Source organism: Muntiacus reevesi, chromosome 21 (genome assembly GCF_963930625.1).
Source record: "Muntiacus reevesi chromosome 21, mMunRee1.1, whole genome shotgun sequence".
Classification (NCBI taxonomy): Eukaryota; Metazoa; Chordata; class Mammalia; order Artiodactyla; family Cervidae; genus Muntiacus; species Muntiacus reevesi.
In genome coordinates, this window is record NC_089269.1 from 26,516,191 (window position 1) to 26,540,758 (window position 24,568).

A 24,568-nucleotide genomic window follows, 5' to 3' on the forward strand; every position below is an offset into this window, starting at 1 on the left:
CACCCTGCAAGCCCATGCAGCAATTTGAAAGGAAAGAGGGATGCTGAGTGTTCAAAGCTCTCCTATTAAACACAAACAGCTCATTCTCAGGTTCCTGGAGGCTGTCAAACTTCCTGCTAAATTAGCTGTCATCCACTGCAACGGTCACTAAAAAGGGCAAGAAAAGGTGGCCCAGGGAAATAGGAAAACTGATCAGGAGGCAAAATGAGCCACTAGGGAAGCTACCCCATCACTGGTATCTGCCTCCTTATCCCCAAGGAAACCTCGACTCCAAATTATACCCCAGAGGAACATTCCCAATATACTGGGAGATTGGGTCACAAGGGTGGTTTCAGACTGATCAGGCCCAAATAATACTCCCTGACTCTCAGGTATGGAAAATTATTAACTCCTTACAAAAAGGTACCCATTTTGGAAGAGATAATCTGGAAAGCTTGCTCAAGCCCATTCTCTACCATCCCCCATTGGCTAAGGTTGTTCCACAGGTCACACAAAATTGTGCTATCTGTTGAAGAAATAAACCAAAAGCAGACCCGTGCCACCTCCTCTAACTAAACCTGTCCAATGTTAGGGATCATACCCAGGAGAGGACTGGTAGATGGGTTTTATAGCCATGCCAAAGACCCAAGCGTTCTCTTATTTGCTAGTCTTTATTGACACATTCACAGGATGGATTGAAGCATTCCCTACTAGGACAGAGAGAGCTACAGAAGTCTGTAAGTCCCCACTGAAAGAGATAGTGCCTAGGTTTGTGCTGCCTCGATCACTTCAGAACGACAATGGGCCCTCATTTACAGCCATGATATCCCATAACTTGGTCACATGCTTAGGCATCAAATACTGCCTCCACTTATCCTGGCGGCCTCAAGCCTCGGGAAAGCTGGAGAGAAACAACCAGACTCTTAAAAGGGCTCTGGCCAAACTATGTCAAGAAAAACTTAATGGATCCATATGCTACCCATGGCCCTCATGTAGCCACTATAGGCGGCCCCCAAGAAGCCACTATTAAGACCTTATGAAATGATGCATGGACATCCATTCATAACTTCTGATTTAGTTTTTGACGAGGACGCCAATACAATTCTAAAACATAATTGACCTGGGAAGGTTTCAGCAAGAACTCTGACAATATGGAGAACGGATCCTCCCTAGACCACAGGAAGACTTGAAAAATCCCCAAGTAGAGCTGGGGGACCAAGTATTAGTAAAGACCTGGCAAGAAAAAGGGAGTCCAAGCCAGCTGTCCGAGAAATGGACAGGGCTATATCAGGCTGTCCTAGTAACCTCAACTGCTGTAAAAGTGAGGGGTCTATAAGCCTGGGTCCACAATTCTAGAATAAATTCCCATAGGAAGGGGAGACAAACACTGAGACTCCAAAACCAGAGGACAACTATTCCTGTGACCCTGTTGAAGACCTCAGACTCTTGTTCAGGTGGAACCCCATCAAATCTCCCTCAGATAAGTAAAATGCATCCTATGATGTTCCTCCTGTTCCTGATCATGTCTCCCTGTACGGCTATTAATCTTTCCATAAATGATGCATTTATGATTGCAAACCTCACTGCTTCTCGACTCAACCTAACCAGCTCTTGCTGGACCTGCATTAACGGTAGAAATTGGGGGTATGTCCAACCTAACCCAGGGCATCAATGGCCCACCCTTCCAGCCTAGCTACATGCTGTCCCCCAGCGCACCCTTTCTGGTTGTGGCAAGGCCTTTTGGGAAAAGGGAGAAAAACTCCATGCCTTGGTATCAGCAACAGCTGTCTATATTTACTCCCATGATAACATCTGTAATCCCACCCAAGCCTTTATTTTCTCCACTGACTAACATTCCCCCAGTGACCTTCCTTTCTGTCTAAGAAGTGACTCCCTAACCAGGGGTGTCCATGGGAAATCTGAACAACTCATGATGTGGGGTAACATTCACCGTCGGAACTGATGGGGAAAACTGGGATCTAGAAATTTCTCCAGAGTATTATGATTTAGCCCAAAATCTGGGAACTAGAAGTTCTGGTAGAACTGACATGCTATACCTATTCCCGAGCATGAGGCTCTCCTCAGATGCTATTAACCAGTCTCAAAAACCCATATTCTGTTCTGGACGACCAAAAAACCACACCTGTTCATCCTGGTTTCTAAATCGGGCGAGCAAATCTGACCCCTGTTATTCCCTTTTGGGGTACCCACCCCTGAAAACCTAACCCTATGGTGGGAGCCTAAACGAAATGCTCTCTCTACCTTGAGGACAAAACCCAGGATGCCTACAACACTTGAATTCCTTCCTAAATGCCCTCACAGCTGCTGGTTTTGCAGCAAGTGGAGTGATGGTCTCCTCCCAGCTACTAAAGGACTGCCCTTGTCCCATTATGCCTTGTCCCATTTGTAAGGCATATGGAAATCCTGTTCCCCTTTGGCAAACCCATTTTGCTGCCCAGCTGGAACACAGTCATGGTGGCTACTTTGTATGTGGGGAAAAAGCTTATTTATCCCTGCCACCTTTCTCGTCAGGAACTTGCTCCCTAGGAGACTGTCACATCCCACATAGATCTGGTCTGGAGTAACACATTCTTGCCTCTACCAGTATATACCCACCAGAAGATATGTCGTGTGGTAGTACTTATCCCTCTTTTCCTGGCATTAGGACTGACTGCTGTTTGACAGGAGCTGCTCTCAAGTGATGGGAATATGAGACCATGTGACCTGCCTCCTGAGAAATCTATATGCAGGTCAAGAAACAACAGTTAGAATTTGACATGAAACAACAGACTGGTTCCAAATAGGGAAAGGAGTATGTAAAGGCTGTTTATTGTCACCCTGCTTATTTAACTTATAGACAGTGTACATCATGTGAAATGCCAGGCTGGATGAAGCACAATCCTGGAATCAAGATTGCTGGGAGAAATATCTACAGCCTCAGATATGAGGATGACAGCACCCATAGGGCAGAAAGCAAAAAACTAAAGAGCCTCTTGATGAAAGTGAAAGAGGAGAGTGAAAAAGTTGGCTTAAAACTCAACATTCAAAAAACTAAGATCATAGCATGTGGTTTCATCATTTCATGGAAAATAAATAGGGAAACAATGGAAACAGTGAGAGACTTTATTTTCTTGGGCTCCAAAATCACTGCAGATGGTGACTGCAGCCATGAAATTAAAGGACACTTGCTCCTTGGAAGGAAAGTTATGACCAACCTAGACAGCATATTAAAAAACAGAGACATTACTTTGCCAACAAAGGTCCATGTAGTCAAACCTATAGTTTTTCCAGTAGTCATGTACAGATGTGATAGTTGCCTATAAAGAAAGCTGAGCACTGAATAATTGATGCTTTTAAACTGTGGTTTTGGAGAAGACTCTTGAGAGTCTCTTGGACTGCAAGGAGATCCAACCAGTCAATCCTAAAGGAAATCAGTCCTGAATATTCATTGGAAGGACTGATTAATGTTGAAGCTGAAGCTCAAAAATTTTGGTCACTTTATGAGAATAACTGACTCATTGGAAAAGACCCTGATGCTGAGAGAGATTGAAGGTGGGATGAGAAGTGGACGAGAGGATAAGATGGTTGGATGGTATCACCGACTCAATGGACATGAGTTTGAGTCAACTTCGGAAGTTGGTGATGGACAAGGAAACCTGGTGTACTGCAGTCCATGGGGTCACAAAGAGTCGGACACGACTGAAAGACTGAAGTGAACTGAACAGAGGTGTATGGAGTTCTCCTTTTTTCCCTTCTTGGCACCTACTGTTTCTGGGTTCAGTGATAGCTATCTAATTAGGCCTCCTATTTGGTCCCTTCATACTCCAACTCCTTACAAAATTTATCTCCAGCAGACTCCAGCTGTTCCAAGTCAAATTGATGTTATTATAAGAGTAGAAGCTAGTTCCAGATATGGAACGCTTCAACTTAGATGAGGTAGAGAGAGACTTCTGCTCTGCTAGACAGGACTATGTCCATGCACATTAGGAAGAAGTTGCAGACAAAAGACTCCTCTGCCCCAATTCCCAAGAAGTAATTTGAGTATGAAATCTCTCAGGAGGCGTTGTTAGGGGAAGCACAGTGAGTAAAACCGCCCACCCTGGCCAGGCTCTCTAGTAACCATTTGCATGAGTTGTTTTATGACAGGAGGTCCTGGTAAGGAACATGGAACTAATAAGCCACCATCAACCAGAAGAATTCGGGAAAGGTCAAAAGGAGATACCACGTGTCTGTCCACCTCCCAGAATATCTCTCGCTAGCATCCATCTTGGCTGAGTGATGTGTGTGCCACCAGAAAGAACTCTGATTCAGAATGATTGTCTAAAGACAACCCGGAAACTAATCCCATCAACATAAACCCTGAGACTGCAAGCCATGTGGCAGAGCAGTTCCCTTGGGTTCCCTTATCCTGCTGCTCTCTACCCAGCGCCCTCTTCCAATAAAGGCTCTTGCTTTGTGAGCACGTGTCTCCTCAGATAATTCTTTTCCTAGTGTTACACAGGAGTCCACTCTTGTGGCCTTGAAGGAGGCCCCCCCTTCCTACAACACTGGCATTCTTCTTCAGCGATGTGTGGTCTAAGTCACTATGAAAGGAGTGATTTCTGTGACTCCTACTAGAGCATCAATGAGAGGGAGATGAGTAGACGATTTATGGTGATTCTACTTCAATGTTCCTATCACTCTAAATCCTTAGGTTACTGTCTCCATATTAGACCAAGGAAATTTTGGTATCTCAATTTCATTTATTGTAATCTGATACATAATTCAGGTTCTATTCAACCTAGAAATAATTAGAAACTATTCACAATTTTGAAATCTTGCCTATTACATTCAGAACTTTTGATATTTTCATCTGGAATAATAAATTCAATCTCATATAAAATATATTTCTCTCTTTTTGTTTCAATGCCATCCATGTCTGTACCTATTTTCAGAATTTTGATTCATATAAAAGTAGCAGCTCTTTGGCACTTGGGCCTCCTTCTCTCAGAATTGAAGCCCTGTATTTCACAAGAAGGAAATGCTGGAATCTTACTCTATTTATTTTTAGGAACAGTGACTGGCATTGCATGTGGAGCATGAGGAGAATTGATTTCTCCTTTGCAAGACTGTCTTGAGGTTTTCTGTTACAGCAGAGAGAAAACTTGTGGAACTGGGGAGAAAAGGCTACTTATGGTAGAAATAAAGCTCAACGTGGGGGTTTAGATGTTTAAGATACTTATCAATTCCATCTTTTATATTCTGACATGGGTTCCTTTCTTAATTCTAAAGGTCTCCCTCTCTCCATAACAGTGTCCTGTTACATCAGAGATACAGTGAGATTAGGGATTAAACTTATTTTCAGCTTGATTTATTTGTGACTTGTAGCTTTTTTTTTTTTTTTTGCCTTTTTTTTTTTAATTTTTTATTTTTCAGTGGGTTTTGTCATACATTGATATGAATCAGCCATAGAGTTACATGTATTCCCCATCCCAGTCCCCCATCCCACCTCCCTCTCCACCCGATTCCTCTGGGTCTTCCCAGCCCAACAGGCCTGAGCACTTGACTCATGCATCCCACCTGGGCTGGTGGTCTGTTTCACCACAGATAATATACATGATGTTCTTTCGAAACATCCCACCCTCACCTTCTCCCACAGAGTTCAAAAGTCTGTTCTGTACTTCTGCGTCTCTTCTCCTGCCCTGTATATAGGGCCATCGTTACCATCTTTCTAAATTCCGTATATATGTGTTAGTATACTGTAATGTTCTTTATCTTTCTGGCTTACTTCACTCTCTATAATGGGCTCCAGTTTCATCCATCTCATTAGAACTGATTCAAATGAATTCTTTTTAACAGCTGAGTAATATTCCATGGTGTATATGTACCACAGCTTCCTTATCCATTCGTCTGCTGATGGGCATCTAGGTTGCTTCCATGTCCTGTCTATTATAAACAGTGCTGCGATGAACACTGGGGTGCACGTGTCTCTTTCAGATATGGATTTCTTAGTGTGTATGCCAAGAAGTGGTATTGCTGGGTCATATGGTAGTTCTATTTCCAGTTTTTTAAGAAATCTCCACACTGTTTTCCATAGTGGCTGTACTAGTTTGCATTCCCACCAACAGGGTAAGAGGGTTCCCTTTTCTCCACACCCTCTCCAGCATTTATTGCTTGTAGACTTTTGGATAGCAGCCATCCTGACTGGCGTGTAATGGTACCTCATTGTGGTTTTGATTTGCATTTCTCTGATAATGAGTGATGTTGAGCATCTCTTCATGTGTTTGTTAGCCATCTGTATGTCTTCTTTGGAGAAATGTCTGTTTAGTTCTTTGGCCCATTTTTCGATTGGGTCATTTATTTTTCTGGAATTGAGCTTCAGGAGTTGCTTGTATATTTTTGAGATTAATCCTTTGTCTGTTTCCTCATTTGCTATTATTTTCTCCCAATCTGAGGGCTGTCTTTTCACCTTACTTATAGTTTCCTTTGTTGTGCAAAAGCTTTTAATTTTCATTAGGTCCCATTTGTTTAGTTTTGCTTTTATTTCCAATATTCTGGGAGGTGGGTCATAGATCTTGCTGTGATTTATGTCGGAGAGTGTTTTGCCTATGTTCTCCTCTAGGAGTTTTATAGTTTCTGGTCTTACATTTAGATCTTTAATCCATTTTGAGTTTATTTTTGTGTATGGTGTTAGAAAGTGATCTAGTTCCATTCTTTTACAAGTGGTTGACCAGTTTTCCCAGCATCACTTGTCAAAGAGATTGTCTTTTTTCCATTGTATATCCTTGCCTCCTTTGTCAAAGATAAGGTGTCCATAGGTTCGTGGATTTTTCTCTGGGCTTTCTTTCTGTTCCATTGATCTATATTTCTGTCTTTGGGCCAGTACCATACTGTCTTGATGACTGTGGCTTTGTAGTAGAGTCTGAAGTCAGGCAGGTTGATTCCTCCAGTTCCATTCTTCTTTCTCAAGATTACTTTGGCTATTCGAGGTTTTTTGTATTTCCATACAAATTGTGAAATCATTTGTTCTAGTTCTGTGAAAAATACTGTTGGTAACTTGATAGGGATTGCATTGAATCTATAGATTGCTTTGGGTAGAATAGCCATTTTGAAAATATTGATTCTTCCAATCCATGAACACAGTATGTTTCTCCATCTGTTTGTGTCCTCTTTGATTTCTTTCATCAATGTTTTATAGTTTTCTATGTATAGGTCTTTTGTTTCTTTAGGTAGATATACTCCTAAGTATTTTATTCTTTTTGTTGCAATGGTGAATGGTATTGTTTCCTTAATTTCTCTTTCTGTTTTTTCATTGTTATTATATAGGAATGCAAGGGATTTCTGTGTGTTAATTTTATATCCTGCAACTTTACTGTATTCATTGATTAGCTCTAGTAATTTTCTGGAAGAGTCTTTAGGGTTTTCTATGTAGAGGATCATGTCATCTGCAAACAGCGAGAGTTTCACTTCTTCTTTTCCTATCTGGATTCCTTTTACGTCTTTTTCTGCTCTGATTGCTGTGGCCAAAACTTCCAATACTATGTTGAATAGTAATGGTGAGAGTGGGCATCCTTGTCTTGTTCCTGATTTCAGAGGAAATGCTTTCAATTTTTCACCATTGAGGGTGATGCTTGCTGTGGGTTTGTCATATATAGCTTTTATTATGTTGAGGTATGTTCCTTCTATTTCTGCTTTCTGGAGAGTTTTAATCATAAATGAATGTTGAATTTTGTCAAAGGCTTTCTCTGCATCTATTGAGATAATCATATGGTTTTTATCTTCCAATATGTTAATGTGGTGTATTACGTTGATTGATTTGCGAATATTAAAGAATCCTTGCATTCCTGGGATAAAGCCCACTTGGTCATGGTGTATGATTTTTTTAATATGTTGTTGGATTCTGTTTGCTAGAATTTTGTTAAGGATTTTTGCATCTATGTTCATCAGTGATATTGGCCTGTAGTTTTCTTTTTTTGTGGCATCTTTGTCTGGTTTTGGAATTAGGGTGATGCTGGCCTCATAGAATGTGTCTGGAAGTTTACCTTCATCTGCAATTTTCTGGACGAGTTTGAGTAAGATAGGTGTTAGCTCTTCTCTAAATTTTTGGTAGAATTCAGCTGTGAAGCCATCTGGTCCTGGGCTTTTGTTTGCTGGAAGATTTTTGATTACAGTTTCGATTTCCTTGCTTGTGATGGTTCTGTTAAGATCTTCTATTTCTTCCTGGTTCAGTTTTGGAAAGTTATACTTTTCTAAGAATTTGTCCATTTCATCCAAGTTGTCCATTTTATTGGCATAGAGCTGCTGGTAGTAGTCTCTTATGATCCTTTGGATTTCAGTGTTGTCTGTTTTGATCTCACCCTTTTCATTTCTTATTTTGCTAATTTGGTTCTTCTCTCTTTGTTTCTTAATGAGTCTTGCTAATGGTTTGTCAATTTTGTTTATTTTTTCAAAAAACCAGCTTTTAGCTTTGTTGATTTTTGCTATGGTCTCTTTAGTTTCTTTTGCATTTATTTCTGCCCTAATTTTTAAGATTTCTTTTCTTCTGCTAACCCTGGGGTTCTTCATTTCTTCCTTCTCTAATTGCTTTAGGTGTAGAGTTAGGTTATTTATTTGGTTTTTTTCTTGTTTCTTGATGTAAGCCTGTAATGCTATGAACCTTCCCCTTAGCAGTGCTTTTACAGTGTCCCATAGGTTTTGGGTTGTTGTGTTTTCATTTTCATTTGTTTCTATACATATTTTGATTTCTTTTTTGATTTCTTCTATGATTTGTTGGTTATTCAGAAGTGTGTTATTTAGCCTCCATATGTGGGAATTTTTAACAATTTTTTTCCTGTAATTGAGATCTAATCTTACTGCACTGTGGTCAGAAAAGATGACTGGAATGATTTCAATTTTTTTGAATTTTCCAAGACCAGATTTATGGCCCAGGATATGATCTATTCTGGAGAAGGTTCCGTGTGCACTTGAGAAAAAGGTGAAGTTGATTGTTTTGGGGTGAAATGTCCTATAGATATCAATTAGGTCTAGCTGGTCCATTGTATCATTTAAGGTTTGTGTTTCCTTATTGATTTTCTGTTTAGTTGATCTATCCATAGTTGTGAGTGGGGTATTAAAGTCTCCCACTATTATTGTGTTACTATTAATTTCCTCTTTCATACTTGTTAGCGTTTGCTGTACATATTGCGGTGCTCCTATGTTGGGGGCATATATATTTATAATTGTTATATCTTCTTCTTGGATTGATCTTTTGATCATTATGTAGTGTCCTTCTTTGTCTCTTTTCACATCCTTTATTTGAAAGTCTATTTTATCTGATATGAGTATTGCGACTCCTGGTTTCTTTTGGTCTCCGTTTGCGTGAAATATTTTTTTTCCAGCCCTTCACTTTTAGTCTGTATGTGTCTCTGGTTTTGAGGTGGGTTTCTTGTAGACAGCATATATAGGGGTCTTGTTTTTGTATCGATTCAGCCAATCTTTGTCTTTTGGTTGGGGCATTCAACCCATTTACATTTAAGGTAATTATTGCTAGGTGTGGACCCGTTGCCATTTACTTTGTTGTTTTGGGTTCACGTTTATACAACCTTTCTGCATTTCCTGTCTAGAGAAGATCCTTTAGCATTTGTTGAAGAGCTGGTTTGGTGGTGCTGAATTCTCTCAGCTTTTGCTTGTCTGTAAAGCTTTTGAATTCTCCTTCATATCTGAATGAGATCCTTGCTGGGTACAGTAATCTAGGTTGTAGGTTATTCTCTTTCATTACTTTCAGTATGTCCTGCCATTCCCTTCTGGCCTGGAGGGTTTCTATTGATAGGTCAGCTGTTATCCTTATAGGAATCCCTTTGTGTGTTATTTGTTGTTTCTCCCTTGCTGCTTTTAGTATTTGTTCTTTGTGTTTGATCTTTGTTAATTTGATTAATATGTGTCTTGGTGTGTTTCGCCTTGGGTTTATCCTGTTTGGGACTCTCTGGGTTTCTTGGACTTGGGTGGCTATTTCCTTCCCCATTTTAGGGAAGTTTTCAGCTATTATCTCCTCGAGTATTTTCTCATGGCCTTTCTTTTTGTCTTCTTCTTCTGGGACTCCTATGATTCGAATATTGGGGCGTTTCACATTGTCCCAGAGGTCTCTGAGGTTGTCCTCATTTCTTTTGATCCTTTTTTCTTTTTTCCTCTCTGCTTCATTTATTTCCACCATTCTATCTTGTACCTCACTTATCCTATCTTCTGTCTCCATTATTCTACTCTTGGTTCCCTCCAGAGTGTTTTTGATCTCATTCATTGCATTATTCATTTTTAATTGATTCTTTTTTATTTCTTCTAGGTCTTTATTAAATATTTCTTGCATCTTTTCAATCTTTGTCTCCAGGCTATTTATCTGTGACTCCATTTTACTTTCAAGATTTTGGATCATTTTTATTATCATTATTCTAAATTCTTTTTCAGGTAGATTCTCTATCTCCTCCTCTTTTGTTTGACTTGGTGGGCTTTTTTCATGTTCCTTTACCTGTTGGGTGTTTCTTTGCCTTTTCATCTTGTTTAGATTGCTGTGTCTGGAGTGGGCTTTCTGTATTCTGGAGGTCTGTGGTTCCTGGTTAGCGAAGCTTGCGTCAGTGTTCTGGTGCATGGATCTTGATTTCTTCTCTCTGGAGTGCAATGGAGTGCCCAGTAATGAGTTTTGAGATGGGTCTATGTGTTAGGTGTGACCTTGAGCAGTCTGTATGTTGACGTTCAGGGCTATGTTCCTACGTTGCTGGAGAATTTGCGTGGTATGTCGTGCTCTAAAACTTATTGGCTCTTGGGTGGTGGTTGGTTTCAGTGTAGGTATGGAGGATTTTGGACAGTCTCTTATTACTTAAAGATCCATGTAGCCAGGAGTTTTCTGGTGTTCTCAGGTTTTGGGCTTAAGTCTCCTGCCTCTGGATTTCAGTTTTATTCTTCCTGTAGTCTCAGGACTTCTCCAACTACACAGCACTGATAATAAAACTTCTAGGTTAATGGTGAAAAGTTTCTCCCCCTTTAGGGACACCCATAGAGGTTCCCAGAGTTACATGAAGAAGAGGAGAGGGAGGAGGGAGATAGAGATGAGCAGGAGGAGAAAAAGGGGGACTCAAGAGGAGAGAGACAGATCTACGAAGTTGTCTGATCCCAGAGTGTTTTCCGTAGCCCAGACACCCACAAAGATTCACAGAATTGGATTGGGAAGAGAAGGGGAAAGGAGGAAATAGAGGTGTTCTGAGGTAGAAAACAGAGAGTCAAGACTGGGAGAGAATAATCAACTCACTCCTGAATAAAAATGGGAGCTGAATATTGGATTCTTAAATGTTCACAATTTATATCATATACTGAAAAACAAAAATTAAAAATCTAGAGTAGAGGTTAGACTCTTAAAAATACTATATTAAAAACAAAAACCAAAACATACAAAAAAAATTTTAGAAATATATATGGAGTTCGGTTTAAAAATAGGGCTTCTCTCTCTCTCTTTTTTTTTTTTTTTTTTCTTTTCTCTGTAAGGTTATAGTGTATTGAAAATGAAAATTAAGGAGTAGTAAGAGGAGTACTAGAGGACTTTAAAAGAAATGAGAGAAAAAGAAAAATAGGAAATAGAAGACAAGAAGAAAAAAGAAAAGAAAAAAAAGAAAAAGAAAAAGAAAATAAAAAAAGAAAAAAATTGTTTTACCTAATTAAAAAAATCATAAAAAATCTATGAAAATGAAAGTTAAGGAGTAATGGGGGAGTAATAGGGAATTTTAAAGGAAAATAAAAGAGAAAAAAGATTTAAAAAAAATTTTTTTTTTCTTACTTAAAGAAAAAAAGAAAAAATATATCTAGGAATTTCTCTGGAGCTGTTGCGGTCAGTGTGGGTTCGGCTCAGTTTCAGATATCTCCTCGTTCCAGCTTACACTTCTCGATATCTACAGGCCCTTCCAGTATAGTCAGTGTTTTCTTCAGGGATTTTAATCTGTTGCACCGGTCCCTTCTGAAGGGGTTCCCTTTGTTTATCTGGCTTCTGTTGCCGGTCTCTTCCGCGCCTAATTTCCGCCCTGACACAGGCGGGCGGAGGTGGCCTCTTATTCAGGTAGCTGGTTCCGTCGTGCTGCGGGGTGGGGCTGGCGCTCCGGGGAGGGGCCGGCGCTATTTTCTCCGTCTGCGCTGCTCAGGTTCCCGGCTGCTCTGTATGCAGCGCGCCCCACGCTGTGCGCGGTTCCAGCCCTCCGGTGATTCACAAAAGCGCAGCACACAAAGCCGGGTCCGTGCTCCGTCCCCACGCCGCCCGAGCGGCTCAGGCAGCCAGGCGCTTGTCGGGCGCTCTCTCCCCGGGTGTGGCGCGTCTTCCGCCCTGCGCGATCCCAGCCTCAGTTTCCGCCCGCGCCAGTCGGTGCGTGCGCCTTCTGCCCTCCGCGTCCCCAGCCCCAATCCCCGCCTGCACCGGTAGGGTGCGTGGGCCCTGTGTCTAGCCGCGACCCTCCCGGTGGATGTCGACCATCCAGAATCTCCGGAGGTCTTTGATTAGAAGGCGGAGGCCCATTTGCAGTGTGGCAGGGGATGCGGTCCTTGGGGCCGAGCCTGCCCCCTTCCCCTCCCCCCTGCCTCCAGCCTCCGGCGGGGCTGGGCCGGTCTGCAGCCTGCGAGCTCTTCTCAGGACTTTCTCGGTCCCTTTGTTCTGCGAACGGCCGGCAGTGTGTTCGGGCCGGTTAATTTTCTCTCTCTTTTGCTGTCCCACAGTTCAAGCTGGGAGCTCACACAAGCTCCCTCCGATTGTCCTCAGGGCACTCAGGCCCGGCCCCTGCCCCAAGCAATGCCGCCCGCTCCTCTCCGTTCCGCCCCCACTTGCTGGTCGCGGATGCAGGCGTCTGGGGTACTTTTCTGCTGGGAGTTGCTTTTAGGCTCCTAATCTGTGGGTTTTATTTATTGTTTCCCTCCCAGTCAGGTTGCCCTCTGAGATTCCAACACTTCCCCCAGGCCCGCTAGTGCGAGGGTTTCCCGGTGTCTGGAAACGTCCTCTATTAAGACCCTTCCCGGGACGGATCTCCGTCCTTAGCTCTTTTGTCTCGCTTTTTATCTTTTATATTTTGTCCTACCTCCTTTTGAAGACAATGGGCTGCTTTTCGGGGCGCCTGATGACCTCAGCTAACGATCAGAAGTTGTTTTGTGAAGTTTGCTCTGCGTTCAGTTATTCTTTTGATGAATTTCTAGGAGAGAAAGTGGTTTCCCCGTCCTACTGCTCTGCCATCTTGGCTCCTCCCCCGACTTGTAGCTATTTTAGCCCTAAAACTAGAAGAAATGTTTAAGTTTGCTTTGTTTGTTTGTTTTTGTTTTTTGCATAGCCATAGAAAGTACCTATTTCTTATAATGTTCTTTGAGTTGAAATTACAGTATTCTTTAGTTTTATACTGTAAGATTTCAGTATACTTAGAAAAGCCAGTTAGCCAGTTTTTTTTGTCTTCAACTTTATGTTTTTTTTTTTTTTTTTTGTCAAAAGCCAATGAGATCTCCCAAGGACATGCTCTCAATTTACAACTCATTATAGATGCCCAAATGGAGTTGTCTTCAGTCATGCTGTCAGTCTATGCTATAGGTTGCTAGAGTCCCATACACCAGTATTAGAGGGATAGCTGATGCTCTTATTAACAGAAGCCAGCTCACATATCCTGGATTCTCATTTCCTTAGAGTCTGAAAGCTGAAATCACAGTGAATGTCAATTTCTATAATAAGCGGTATTTTTATGAGTAAACACTGAAACCTCTTCTTGCAAGTTTAACCATAAATTTTATTTCCTAAATAGTATTTGCTGGTTTATAGACTCATCAAGTGAAGTAGAATCTGGCTTGGAGAAGTAGGATCTCAGAACAAAGCCCAAACTGCAGTGGGGAAACTGACATAGCAGCTTGAACAGCTCTGTGCATCAGGTCTTAGAAAGACATTGATTTCTGCCCCACAGAAAAAGCCTCCACTGTCCCCTCAGCACAAATTAAAATAAAATGAAATCTTCAGGATGTTTTCTCCACATATTTCTCTCTTCTAAATGATAAGTCATGAGTGTACCTGATTGGCAGCACCTATATTGCATTTGTTTATTTGCAGTTAATGGCAATGAAATTTCTCTTTTTAACACTGAGATGATATTTAAGAAATATGAGAAATCCTCTGGATACAGGAATATTATCCAGAGTGATATCCCTGGTGGCTCAGTGGTAAAGAATCTGCCTGCCAATGAAGGAGACATGGGTTTGATCCCTGAGTAGGGAAGATCCTCTGGAGAAGGAAATGGCAACCCTCCCCAGTATTCTTGCCTGGAGAAGTCCAATGACAGAGGAGCCTGGCAGACTACAGTCTATGGGGGACAAAAGAGTCATACGTGACTGAGCAACTAAACAGCAAATAATAGACATGTCCAACTGCAGGACCCAAAGACATAGTTTGTTCAGCTCATTGTATGGCATTCATCTAATTTAACAGATTTCACAGTGCTCAATCTCCCCCAGTGTCCACTTACTCCAGATCTTTTCTTTGAGTTTGATCAAGTTTCACCATGTACTGTGGTGTGTGTTTATTTTTTATCCATCTTGAGATTCATTGGATTTTCTGAATCTGAAATTCACAGGGTTTTTACTTAACAATTCTGAAAAGGTTTTTAACATCTCTTCTGTGAACATTGTTTAATTTGTCATTGTCAAGTTACTTCAGGAACTCTGATCAGATATGTATTGTGATTATCATGTACATTGCTTTACCTCTTTCATATTTTAAGTGATTTTATTACCTTAATGACAATTTGAATAATTCAATTTAAATTCTGGTAACTGATCATCCTCTTCAGTAGCATCTAATATGCTATTTATCCAATTCTCTAAATCTTTAACTTTGTTGTTGTATATTTTTCACACACACACACATACACACACACACACACACACACACACATGGTCTATTGGGCTCTTTTCCAAGTGACATATTTTAACAATTGTTCTCATCGATTTTCCAAGTGATTCATTACATTTTCAAAATTCTCTTTTATTTAAAATCCTTTAACTATAACAAAAGTGAAAGTAACATCCGACTCTTTGCAACCCCATGGACTACACAGTCCATGGAATTCTCCAGGTCAGAATACTGGAGTGGGTAGCCTTTCCTTTCTCCAGGGGATCCTCTCAACCCAGGGACCAAACCCAGGTCTCTCACATTGCAGGGCAGATTCTTTGGCAGCTGAGCCGCCAGGGAAGCCGAAGAAAACTGGAGTGGGTAGCTCATCCCTCCTCCAGCAGATCTTTCTGGCCCAGGGTTCAAATCAGGGTCTCTCAACCCCTGTTGATTCTTAACCAACTGAGCTACCAGGAAGCAAAATATGTCTCATATTGTCAACATCTGAATTCTTCACATTTTCATTTCTAATACCTGTTCTCTCTTCAAAATCACTTTCCCTGTTTTTTCCTTGTTGCTTGATTTTAATTGAGTGCTCTGTGAATTTTTGCTATAAAGTCCCTTGAAACTTTATTGTAATAATTGTTTAAGGTCAATGTGAAGTTGTTTTCCTCCTGAAATATATTCCACAATCTTTTACTAATTGTATAAAATCAGTGTCAATTGGAGACTAAATTAAATTATCCATGTATTTTCAGTGTAAATACTGTAAATTTAAATACTGTCATGGATCCACAGCTGACTTATAGATCTTCAATTTCATTCAAGTTGTTTTTTTTTACTTTCCTTCATTTACCCAATGTCTGACTCAAAACAGGAAAGTTTAATTACTGCTTATTTCTGCTTTTTAGGCTGATTCAGTATTGCACTGAGGTATAATACCTGAGGATCTTAACTTTATGGATGTTATGGTACTATACTTTCTATACTGAGTGAGCACTCAACTTTATTTCCTTCATCTGTAATTCTGTGCAATCATTAAAATTAAGGTCAGATTCATTAAGTTTTGAAATATATCTTCAAGGTGAGAACTTAGGACTACCTTGCTAAATAAGATTTCTCATTTTTACTTTGTTATTGTTCTGGGGAGTCTTTGATTTCTTGAAACTCAAGGATATACTTTTTAGCACCAAAAAATTACTCATTCGTTAAAGATGTATTTATCAGAAGCATAATTCATGGAATTTAGTCCACAATACTACATTATTGCACTGTTTAGTTATTTTACAAAAATGCCAGGGAAAGCACTTTCTTACTGGTATTTTTACATCTTTCCCTCTGATTAACAGGTTTTCACTAAATATTTTGAATTAATTTTTATTTTGAATCTGATGTGTTACTCTTTACCTATTAAGCAGTTAATTTCAAGAGCCATAAATTTTAGGCCTTAGGGAATATGAACCAAGACTACTTAGCCCTTACAAGACTTGAGAGGTTTATAAACCTCCCACTTCACATTAAATCACTACAGGTAATAGGCAAATATGAATTATTAATTATATCTCATTTGTTTCAAAGTCCCTTCTAATGTTAATAGCATACATTCATTCACTGGTACACATCAGGAGAGTGGATTTCCAGTGACACACTATTCTTCATATACTCAGGACATTTTCATAGAAAAATGGTGTTTTAAGCAAAGAGGACATTGACAGTGATGGTATCCTCACTAAAAATATTCCTATATGTTTAGTACAAAAATATTAGTCGTGACTTTTAAAAGATTGAAGTCAATATTATTACTATAATCTAAATATATTTGGGAAGTTTTAAATTTGAATTCATTTGGGAAGAATTAAAATAACAAAATTTAAGTTTCATCACATTCCTTTCACTAATTTCTCTTTCACCAAAATAAGAGAAAGCAATAATAATTAAATTGAAATGACAAAAATGGCTCTTTAAAGCATTAAATATGATAAGGATTTATCTTTTGGTACTCAGTAGAGTATAGTAGCTATGTTGTATTGAAGAGAAATACAGGGAATAATTTTGTTTTCTTCAATTGTTTGGCTTGAGTTTTAATATAGGGAGTTTTACATATTGAAAAATGACTTGATAAACTTATCTGAAATATTAATCATTGGCTGCAGGAGAAACAGAAAATTTAATTGTATTTAAATAAGTCATAAATATGTATGATGAAATGGTTCAGTGTATTTTTGAACTATATTACTCCAGAGGAAATATTAATTAATATCCATTTCAGTAGTTATTAAAACTGAAAATTCCCGACTCTATAATAGTGAAAAAAATGTTATTAATCAAGAATACAAAGTATTCTACATTTTCAAACATTTCCATTCTGGTATTGGTTTAAGATTGTTAAATACTATAATTTTTAATAAAACTTTATTATGAAGTCTATATGACCTTTTAGGTTAAGTAACATAATACTTATATAGGCATTTATACAGGCACATCTTTCAGATATTATAGGTTTAGTTCCAGACCACCACAATAAAGCAAAATTGCAATAAATTGAGTCACATGAACTTTTTGGTGTCCAAGTGCATATAAAAGTTACATTTACACTATACTGTAATCTATTAGGCATACAATAGCATTTTGTCTAAAAAATGAATACATCTTAATTAAAAATGTCTTTATTGTTTAAAATGCTAGGTATTATCTGAAACTTCAGTGAGTTATAATGTATTTTCAATAGTAACATCAAAGATCACTTATTGAAGATCACCATAACAAATACAATAGTAATGAAAACATTTGAAATATGGCAAGAATTATCAAAATATGACACAGAGACACAAAGTGAGCAAAACCTGCTGGGAAAATAGTGTTGATAAACTTGCTTGATGCAATTTGTAAAAACTACACTATCTGCAAAGTTCAATAAAACAAGATATGCTTGTAAATTTCTCATGTTATCATATCAATTATGCATTAGTTAGGGCTGTGAGTAATTATATTTAAACAGTCAGTAACTTACTCTGGCATACAACATAATTCTTTTGTAAGCAGTCCAGGATTGGCTTGAAAGTTTATAGAATTTTAAAAACTCAGGCTTAGTCTCTTTTTCTGCTCAGCTGTGCGTAAATTCCATTCTTGAGATAATTCCCTTCTTGAGAGATCTACGGTTTTATTAATCTGCACTTTTGTGCAGAGCCATTACTTGCAGTTATAATCCCAAGCATCAAAGGGTGCATGACTGTCTTAATTCAAATTTCTGTGACAAAAATATGATGACTAGGTTACTTAGATAGCAAACATTTATTTCTTACAGTTCTTAAAGCCAAGAAGTCCAAGATCAAAGTGATGGCAGATTCGATCTGATGAGAGTTCTCTTGCTGATTTACAGACAGTCACCTTTTTGATGTTTCCTCACATGGCAGAAAGCAGAGTGAGAAACCAGTTCTCTTGTACCTTTATATATAATAAATAAATAAATAATATATTTTATTAAATATGTATTTAATAAAATCATTGAAATTTTATCTACATTATATATATATATACACACATACATATATATGTGTGTGTGTGTGTGTGTGTATATACATAATTTATTTGGTTGACCTTGATTTTAATTATAGCACACAGCGTCATCGGGCTCCTTTGCAGCATTCAGGATCTTTAGTTGCAGCATGTGAACTCTTAGTTGTTAAACGCAAACTCTTAACTGAGACGGGTGGAATCTAATTCCCTGACCAGGGATCAAACCCAAGCCCGCTGCATTGGGAGGACAGAGTCTTACCACTGAGCCACTAGGGAAGTACCTGTATCTCTTCTCGCATGCCTGCATGCTCAGTAGTGTCTGACTCTTTGAGACCCCTGTAAGGACTGTAGCCCACCAGGCTCCTCTGTCCATGGGATTCTCCAGGCAAGATTATTGGAGTGGGTTGCCATTTCCTTCTTCAAGGGATCTTTCTAACTCAGGTATCAAGCCTGCATCTCCTGTGTCTAAGGGCACTAATCTCATCACAAAGGCTGCATCATAATGACCTCCTGAAAGCCCTATCTACAAATAACATCATATAATAAGGATTAGGGTTTCAATACGTGAGTATCGTTGAGGACACAAGCAGTTCACAGCAATAAGATAAGCTGAAATCACAACTTTCCCTCTCTAGTTATTGGTGTAGGCATGAGTATGACTGGCAATTAGGCCAATGAGATATTAGGGAATTTCTGATAAGAAGTTTTCTGGGAAATAGATTCTTCAATTTTTAAAAAGATAGAAAATTTTTGTTCTAAACCCTCTCACTTGGATTTGTGCTCTGGAGCTACTATAGTTTTCTTGCAACCATCAGGAGAACCAGTCTGAGGAAGAGACACACAATGCTGTGGATGGCAGAAGAGAATAATAGGAAAAAATATACTAGTCTTGTTAAAATGTTGGGTCATGGATAAAACCATGATGTCTCCTATAGGTTTCTGTTCCACTTGGCATCAGTCCCACAACCATTCTGCTTGTTACAATGAGCATGCAAATTCACTTCAAATAGTTTGCTTGTATATTTGTAACAAGGCGGTGCTAGTAGCAAAATATTTGACTGCCAGTGCAGGAGATATAAGAGACACGGATTGAATCCTTAGGTCAGGAAGATCCCCTGGAGGAGGACATGGCAGCCCAGTGCAGGATCTCGCCTGGAGAATCCTACGGAGAGAGAAGCTTGGAGGGCTACAGCCCATGGGGTCACACAGAGTTGGACAGGACTGAAGCAACTTAGCCTGCTTGCTCATTATGATTTTATGAGAGCATTAGTATAAAGAAGTAGGGTGTATTTTTGTCTGAGTTAATATAAATCTTTTACTCCAAGTAAAGTTTTAAACATGTATAAGAGAAAATTCAAGAAAGTTAAATTTTACATTATCCCAGTCAAATAAAAATGATAGGAATGATGTGCCAATCAGGGATTGAAATAAGTAATATATATGTATACTACCTTTTCACTGATTTAGAAAATAAGCAAACTCTATAATATAGCAAAAATATTTCTGGGTTCACAGTCATCTGTGTTAGGTATTGAAGTACTAAAAACAGTTATGTCCTGCTATGATGGTTAGAGAACTAGTGGTAAATTATCTATCTGCAGTCCAGGGGATGTGTGTTTGATCCCTGGGTTGTGAAAATTCCCTGGAGGAGGAAATGGCAACTCACTCCAGTATTCTGCTTGGAAAATCCGATCGACAGAGGAGCCTGATAGGCTATAGTCCAGGGGGGTCATAAAAGAGTCAGACACAACTTGGCAACTAAATAGCAACAACAAATGATGACTAGATTGTAAATTCAGGAGTATAATAAAGATTTTATGAATTTAGGAAAACAAGGATTTACAGGGAAAACAGAAAACTATTATTTCCTCCTAAGTTACTGGAGAAAGTCCACTGGACAATATCATACCCCCTCAACAATGTAACTATAAATGTCATCAAAAGCCTGGCAAAGCTTTGGGGGAAATATGCCAGTGTAAGACTGTCAGTCTTTATTCTCTCACAGGGGCTTCCCTAATAACACAACTGGTAAAGAATCTCATAAACACGAGAAATTGAGACAACATTTTTGAACAACTTTTGTTCTCAATCACTGTTGGCATATACTGAAGGAGGAAACAGACAGAACAGGCTCCATCTTGAAAACAGGACTCCATCTTGGGCCGGACTGTGGACTTTGAGCTATTGCCCAGTATCTATGGAAATGCCATACCAACTGGAAAACCAGACCCCTGCACCCCCCAGATGGAAGAGCCCCAGGACTCGTGCCTAGACTCTCTATCCCTAAAAGAATACCCTAATTATCTGTGTAACCGAATAGAATGATCAATTCTATTATGTTTATTGGGGTATGACCACAGGCCTTTTGATAATTCAGTTCGGTTCAGTTCAGTCACTCAGTCGTGCCCAACTCTGCGACCCCATGAATCGCAGCAAGCCAGACCTGTTTGATAATTGCCCACTGTTAACTAGCAACCTAGGCTTAAGGCATACGAAGCATGGATTTAAGGAATACAAATCACAGGTTAACTTTGATTGTATCTTTCTTTTCCTTTGTTCAGACTAGTTTCAGAGAACTTGGGGAGGTGGGTATGAGCACGTACACTTCAGGTATACAAGATTTTCACAAAAACTGGTCTGGGTCCTTGGGTAAGAGGAGACTGTCTTGGGCCCACCGATGTAATAAACTGCACTCCACTATCTGCATTGTCCTTCTGAGTGAGTTTATTTCCTGGAATGCATGGCTACAATACAGGTATCCCATGCTTTTGTCTGGTATTGGTATTCTTTGCTTTGTAACTTTTGCATACTTTCTATTTTCTGTAATAAAACATTTCTATATGAACTCATACCTTTCATCATAACCCTTAAAAAAAAGTTAGTGATAGAATTGAAAAGTTAGTGATGAGATGAAAATGTCAAAAAGGAATATGAATATCCTTCTGCATTATGTTGAGTGTTCTATTCAGAATGTATGTATTTTGAGCGCCAAGAATCTCTTCTAATTGGTAACATCTATTTGTGTATGTGCTAAGTCACTTCAGTGGTGTCTGACTCTTGGCGACTCCATGGACTGTAGCTCACCAGACTCCTCTGTCCATGGGATTCTCCAGGCAAGAATACTAGAGTGGGTTGCCACGCTGTCTTCCAAGGGATCTCCATGGTCCAGGGATCAAGCCTGCATCTTCTGTGGCTCCTGCATTGCAGGCAGATTCTTTACCACTGAGCCACAGGGGAAGCCCAACATCTATTTGCAGATAATACTTGTTTTACATAAACTTGCTTTCTATGGAAAAATTTTAAAAGCACCAGACACCAAAACACTATTCAAAATAAGTAATGAGTGTTCATTAACAAGTAATAGAATTTCTCTTCTGTGCAAAACTGAAATTCAGCTTCTTGGAAAGTAGTGGGTTGGCTGTGGCTATTTTATAAAAATAAATGCAAAATTGTCATGATTTCATTGAATCCTTATCACAGAAGCCTAGACAAATTATGATTTATAGGTTAAAGATAAACTAGTTGATAGAGGACATTGAACATATGTGTTTATCTTTTATTACTGAGTGATTAATTCAGTCAGTTCAGTTCAGTCGCTCAGTCATGTCTGACTCTTTGCAACCCCATGAACTGCAGGCATGCCAGTCTCCCTGTCTGTCAGCAACTTCCAGAACTTGCTCAAACTCAAGTCCATTGAGTTGGTGATGCCATCCCACCATCTCATTCTCTGTCGTCCCTTCTCCTCATCTGCTTTGAATGATCAATTACAAAAGGCAAAACCTAACTCCCTATGCACAGAAAAGAAAGTCACAGTACCTCTGCAGGTGGGCTTGAACTAAAGTATATAAGATAGAAATTGGTATAATCCAGAAGTAAAAAAAGGTTTGCCTTCCTTGAAAAAACATTTATGTATAAACTATAGTTCTGGAAATAGTGTTCAGTGACCAAGTGCCATGATGATTAAGCATAGGAAACTTACCTTCCAATAGTGTAGATTTCATATCTTATACCAGGTTATAATTCTACTGCTTCCTCTTGTTTTTGTTTTGTTTTGTTTCTTTTTTTTTTTTTTTTTTTTTTACCACTTCCACTTGTTAATGTGTGGCTTTGAATCAATTCTTCATCTCTTATTTCCTCTGTTTCTTCTGTACAATGCAGATGATAAGAATAGAATCTAGAATGTTCATGTCATTTTCAGATGAGTTAATATACAAAGTGCTTATAGCTGCTTAGATTGCTACATATATACATTACTCATCGATTTTAGGTTATTAGATAATTATGATTTCTGAATAATATGATTAAGAATTTTAGATAAGATAAAGTCACGCTTCTTTGATTAGAACAAACAGATGCATTGGTAATATTCACTGTTCTAAGTTCAATGTTTTTCACTGTTTGGGTCATGCTTGAAGATGGAATAAGTGGTTAAAAGATTTGTGATATAATATGAATTACATTAGCTGATTACCTGTTCTTATTTTAATAACTGCAAAATTAGCAAAAGTACTTTCCGTGATCATAAACTTTAGCATGATTACTATTGATTACTATTTTACAAAACTGACATACGATGAACTGCTTTGGGTAAACCAAGTGCTGTGAACTGACAGTATGTCAGAAGAATGCTGATAACATTAACTCCACAAATTTGCAAGTTCTAATAGCCACAGGATGTTATTGCTGCTTTTGCACATCCAAAGGCTCTTTCTGAATCCTACACCCTATGCAACATATTTTGTTTGAGAAGGACATGATTAATATATTTCAAGAGTGGGATCTGTACTTTGAAATACTTAAAGACAAAATGTAGAGCAAAATATCGCATTTTAGAGCACATTGAATATTTTAAAAACTGAGAGTAACTAACTTTGTGTTTGCATGTAACACTGAATTTTTAATTACGACTACACTCACATTCTTGGCAACTTTTTGCAGATCACTTATAAATCTCGTATTAAATAGAAGATCACCAATATGAGATGGAAGAGAAACACAGGAGCAATTCCATATGGTGTTAAGCTGAAAATGTGAAAAGCTCCACATTTCTAAGGAACTCAACAAGAAACCTGATAACTATGAAGGAAGACAGTAGAAAGATTGAAGGTCCTATAATTGACTGTGGATTGAGACTTACCTGTGTGTATTTATTATGTGTTATGGCCCCTTGCCTATGTAACAAGTTGTTATGAAGCAATGATCCTATGTTTTTTATTTTTTTAATTTTTACATTCCGCTCAGACCCTTTATGCAAAGCTCAGAGGACATTATATTCACTGTGGGCTTCTGCCAAACCTAGAAGATACTTTAATGCTGATAATTGTTGCTTACATTCTCTTCAGACCCTTGAACCCAATACACTCCAGAACTGTTTGTGGATTGACATCCTGTGCAAACTGACATAGGAAATTTCTCCTTTTATTTTCATCTGACATTTCCAGGTTGAGCCTTTACAACTCAAAATGAAGGTCAGTGTCACAGGCATTAAAAAAAGTACAGTTCCATAAAAACAATTCTATGACAGGTTAACTCAATGTGGTTTAAATATGCTGCCTCCTCAGGATTTGATTAAATGTGGAATGCAGGCTACCTAGAGAACAGAATGGATGGGTCTCCTTTGGGCAATTCTTAATAAATATTCAGATAAGCTTGGGGGTAATTTATCAAAGGGTTATACTTTTCTGACAAGCTCTTGATGTAGCAACATCTTATGTGTCAATTAAGGACAGAGTCACACTATATAACTTCCAGGAGCTATGGTTGATATCCTTGTAAAAATATGGAATAGGCCATTCAGGATAACTTAATAGGAGGGCATCTTACATCAGCCTATACTTTTTCCCTGAGAGACAAGTCTAAATCTACTCTAACAGAGGAATGAGCACATCAATATGGCCAAGAGTTATTTCTACATGGTTTCACTTATTTATGAGTTAATTAAATAAATTATCTAATTATACAACATGAATTTATATAACTGTGTATGTTTATATATTTTTAATTATTGAAATGTAATTATTTTTATTGAAAGATAATCATTTACAACATTGTGATAGTTCAGGTTGTATGTTTATATTAACTGATTATTTTATATATATATTATTATTATTATTGTTTGATTGGCATGATAAGTGGGATTCCCAGATGGAGCTAGTGGTAAAAAACCTACCAGTCAATGCAGGAGACAAGAGATGTGATTTTGATCCTTGAGTCAGGAAGATACCCTAGAGGAGGGCA